At 53.7% G+C, this 4994-nt stretch overlaps 1 long non-coding RNA gene across 1 annotated transcript; it reads left to right on the top strand.

Moving 5' to 3' along the window:
* Positions 1-3339: 3339 nt before the first annotated feature.
* On the top strand, positions 3340-4732 carry LOC140599593 (uncharacterized). The gene is made up of 2 exons (XR_012002422.1): positions 3340-3437; positions 4320-4732. It is a non-coding gene; the product is annotated as an uncharacterized lncRNA (long non-coding RNA).
* Positions 4733-4994: the final 262 nt, after the last annotated feature.

Genomic DNA, 4994 nt, shown 5'->3' with positions numbered 1-4994 from the left:
GGGTCAGGCAACACACCAAGGGACCCCGGGAACCAAGAAGAAAGCTACACCGTCAAGTCCTGTTCCAAAGCATCCCCACAAGATCCTGTCCAGAAACATGGGGGAGGCTCAGCCGACAGTACTCTGTGCATTCTGTGCACCGTCCTGCAGGCCTGCCTGTGACACCCCAAGTTTTGGCTCAAGTGTCAGTCACACCGGTTTGGAACCCGCCGCCTGCCTATCTACTTCCCTGTCTGGCCTACAGTATCCTTACGGGAAAAATAGACATAATATCACTGACCACTCCATGTTCATGGAGGGACCTAAGTGATGCACAAGGGCTTTGGAGAGTGTAGTAAGTGAACCAGCCGGAGGCATGCACTTCCCACTTTGCCCACACCTGCTTCAGATCCATCCTCTTGGTGCGCAGCCCCTGACTGCAGCACAGCCCTTTGACCGATCTTTGCCTAGTAAGGGGCAAAACTACAGGTTATCCCAAGGCCTAGGGACTCCTGTGACATTTCTTCTGTCTGCTATTTCCTGGGATCACTCTCCAACCTTGCACCCGGGGCCCTGGCCCTGGCTGGTGAGCCCGCTGACACGCCCGGAGGGAGGGGCACACACATTTCATAATGGGCATTGAGCCAGGGGATGATGCGGGGCTGGTGTGGGACATAAAGACTGGGGTAAGTCTGAGCTTTTGTCCAGTTACTCATTTGGTCAAGATGAGTAACTAGCCAAACGCCCTTTGGAGAAATGACCAAAAAGCTGCCTCGGATTTCTTGTTCTCGACCCCAGGCTCCACCAACCTACTCTATTCCTTCCTCCTCTGGACCCCGCGCTCCACCTGCCTGCTCTATTCCTTCCTCCTCTGGACCCCGCGCTCCACCTGCCCGCTCTATTCCTTCCTCCTCTGGACCCCGCGCTCCACCTGCCTGCTCTATTCCTTCCTCCTCTGGACCTCGCGCTCCACCTGCCTGCTCTATTCCTTCCTCCTCTGGACCTCGCGCTCCACCTGCCTACGTTATTCCTCCCTCCGCTCGTTGTCCTTCCTCATCTCGTCGTCCAAAGCCGCTTCCTCTTGTGTCCCTTTACGCCCTCAACACTCCCCAGCGTTGTCCACCTCTCTCAACTCACCGGCCTACCTCTTTCCCTCCTGTTCCTAGTGCTTTCCTTTCTTGCCGCGCTAACCTACAGGTTTCCCCACGCAATCCTTGCTCTATTCCTTCCAAAAGGTCCAGTCCCCGCTGTTTTTGTCTCGCTCCTGTTCCCTGTTTCCCCACTGTCTACTTTCCTCCTACTCCCCCTCTCAGCCCCTCGTAGACTTTAAAGTCTTATCCTCCCCAACCTTCCAGCCAACTCCAACCAGACTTCTGTGATTCACAAATCCTATCCTGGAGAGATGATTTCCCTGTGAGGGGGACGGTCCTGATATCATCCGGAATTGCCAGAACAGTCGATCCCCAGGAGGTTGACTTGGTGAAGGCTGGGAACTCAAGACAATGCCAGTCAACATTTAGCTCGGAGGGTAAGCCTTTTCCATGATGGCGTTTTCACCCATAACACGGTTATCGTACTATTCTCTGTATGGTACCTTCATCCTTGGAAATCGCCTTCAGATGCCAGAGATACCTTTAGCAAGATCCTTTTTTTTCCCAGAAAACCTGTTTCTTTCCTCTCTTTCCCAATTAGCCAGCCTGAATGAATTCTACATTTATAACTGGTTTCTCCATGGAATTTGGTCTGTGACCACAGAGCAAACACCAAGACCAGGGACACAAGGTAGAGAAGAGTGAGTGGAAAACATCTCATCTGATCTCTACACGGGTGAGTCCTATTGATCTGCCCTGGATGAAAGTGAATGTGAGAATGGGTGACCCCTAAGAACTCACACACAGAGCACAAGACCCCTATTGTAGACATACAAGGATTCAAGGTTCCTTGGTCTGCTTCCCCCAAGACTCTATTGTCATGTACCCTAGGACTTGTAGAAGCGTACTAGGGATTTTCTGTCTCTGAGAAATGCCTCCTGCAAAAAGGTGCGGGGTGGGTGGGGGGGCACCTCCCATTATCTTGTCATCAAAGCTCTGAGGGTTGAACCTCTGGATCCCAGAAAATGGCAGGTACCAAACCTAGAAGGCAAGGACACATCCATATCCTCTCCAGGTGATAGCATCAGACAAACTTATGGCGTGTGTGTATGTGTGTGTGTGTGCGTATATATACGTTCATTATAATAAATTAACATAATTAACATGATGGTTAATATAATATATATGTATCTATTATATATATTTAAAGTTCTCTTAAACCAATATACAGATTCAGTGGAATCTCAATCAAAATTCTAACGCATATATTTGGAAACTTGACAAGCTGATTATCATTTGCATGGACAGGCCCAAGACCCAAGAATATCCAAGACTCCCTTAAGAACTGGTAGGAGTAATTTTCCTGCCAGACACCAGGACTTATCACAAAAATTGTAGTAATTAAGATCGCATAGTAGTAGTGCCAGCATAAACAATTAGACAAGTGGCAAGAAGAGTCCAGACCCAGGTTCACACCTTCGTGGACACTTGACTGAAGACAAAAGTATCATAGCAGAACGATGCGGATGGACTGTGTGTTTGCAACACATTGGTTCTTGGTCAATTGGATACTTATAGGGAAAAAAAATTAAGCTAGATTCCTACGACATAAGCACACTCAAAACTCCACTTCAGGTGAAAAATACATCTAAATGTGAAAGAGCAAAAACAAATGGGGTAGGATCGCTCTGGTCATCAATGGCTATTGAGCACTGGAGATGCGCTGTAAGGTATAAAATTTACACTGGATTTTAAAGTAGGGAGTGACAGGCACGCGTGGGCTTGGCAGCCCCAGCTCTTGCAGGAGGGAGGATGTGGCCTCTTACAACCCTCCCCCGCACTCCGTCATGGCCACATTGGCCCCGCTTGCTCCTGCCTCAGTGCCTTGGCTCTTGCTTCCTGTCCGGTGCTTCTGTCTGCCTCTGCCTGAGGCTGGCTGCTGCTTGGCATCGGGAGAGGCCTCCCCTCACGGTCCCGGTCAGAGTTGCCAGCCCTGCCTGTACCTCACCATTGGGTTCTCTGTCCCCCCAGCCAGACCACCAGCTCCAGGAGAGCAGGGACCGTGCCTGCCACGCTCTGCTCTACTTGTGGGGTCCAGGAGAGAGCCTGGCACAGAGACTGTGCTCAACAGATATGTGTTGCGAGATGAGGGTCGCAGGGCCTTGGCAGGCCCCTGAGGCCAGCTGCTGAGGCCGGGCCAGAGGACCCAGGAATTCTCGGCCCCAAAGCCTGCTTCCCTCATGACTCATGCCTCTTCTCCCAGCCAGGTTCCTAAGTCTTATCCACCAGGCCGCTCAGGGGCCATGGAAGAGATACCCAGACACGCAAACAGAAAGCCCAGACACTGGACGGGACTCCGAGGCCTAGGTGAGCGTGGCTCCTTGCCTTGGGGAGGCCCAGGGGCAACAGAGGCTGTGGCTAAGAGAACGGTAGAGGAGGCCAGACCGCCTGGCTTTGAACCCTGGCTACCCCTTACTAGCTGTGTGACCTTGGGGGAGTCATTGAAGGTCTTTAGTGATTGCGTTTCCGCAGTGGAGCAAAAATGGAGACAGTACAGCATGAGGTGGTGTGTGCACGGTGCCCAGAGCAGGCCTAACCCACAGCAAAACGCACTCCCTTTGATTGGAGAGGCCCAGTTGTCTTCCTCTGCTGTGGGTGCAGCCTTCCCAAGGACGGCCAACATCCTCTGCTCTTGCCTTTCTACCTTTCTACCGCGTGGCCCGGCCTTCCTACCCCTTTCTACAGCTCCTGTCTAGGGCATGTGTCTCTGCCACAGGGCAGCTGCAGGGGGATTGGGGTGAATAGCTCAGTTCTAATGAAGGAAGGGAGGGAGGGAGGGGGTTCGAAGGGCAGGCAAGAGAAAGGAAGGGTGGAGGAAGAAGGGAGGGCAGGAAGGGAGGAGGGAGGCAGGGAAGGAAGGAGGAGAGAGGGAGGAAGGAAGCACGTAGGAAACAGCTGCTCATTTGCTCCAGCTTCTCTTTGTCTGTGGGCCGGCACCCCGGGGAGGGCAGACTGGGAGACCAAGGGGTCCAGCAGGGAAGCCCCACCCCCACAAGGGTTGCTGAGCCTGAGAGAGCTCCATCAGCCCCAGTGGAGCTTTGGGCTCCGTGCCCCCCCGGCCCAGAGCTGACCTCGCCCGGGACACGCAGACAACCCCAGTCCCAGCGTGGGGACACTGGGGAAGCCACACTCAAATACCTCCAACTTCTGCCCTCCTGGTAAATTTGAGGAAAAAATGTATCCTTTCAGGCAATTGTGAAGGTTGATCTTACAACTTCTCTAAGTCGTACGTGTCAGCGGTCGCTGTTGCTTCTCCGTGTAACCACGTCGACCACGTCCATCCTTTCATCCCAGGAACGTGTGCGAGCCCCTGGGGTGCGCTGGCCCAGGCCCCGCGGACTCTGAACCCAGGTCGCCCTCCCTCCCCGGGGGCTGCCTTCTGATGCCCCCGATCTCCTCTCTGGGTCAGCCCGGAACGTGACGAGCGCAGGCTGAACCGTGTCGGGGTGCACAGTGACATCGCGCCCCACAAGGCTACAGTGTGGAGCTGGCGAGAAGATGATCGCCACGCGTCGTATTCAGCGCCCACCTCGGCCTCATCCCTGAAACCCAGCCTGTGGGCTGTGTGGATAAATAAAGATGACTTTCCAGCGTCAGTCTGACCTTTCCGTTGTGGAGTCTCACATTCTTCTGCCCGCACGCCCTGGCTCAAGTCCTTCATCTTGGGAATCCCTGGGTGGCCCAGCGGTTTAGCACCTGCCTTCGGCCCAGGGCATGCATGATCCTGGAGTCCCAGGGTCGAACCCCACATCGGGCTCCCCGCATGGAGCCTGCTTCTCCCCCTGCCCCTGTCTCTCCCTGTCTCTCTGTGTGTCTCTCATGACTCAATATATAAAATCTTTCAAAAGTACGTAGTGTCCATCT

Source organism: Vulpes vulpes, chromosome 7 (assembly GCF_048418805.1).
Source record: "Vulpes vulpes isolate BD-2025 chromosome 7, VulVul3, whole genome shotgun sequence".
Lineage (NCBI taxonomy): Eukaryota > Metazoa > Chordata > Mammalia > Carnivora > Canidae > Vulpes > Vulpes vulpes.
This window is presented reverse-complemented; position numbering and strand designations above follow the sequence as displayed.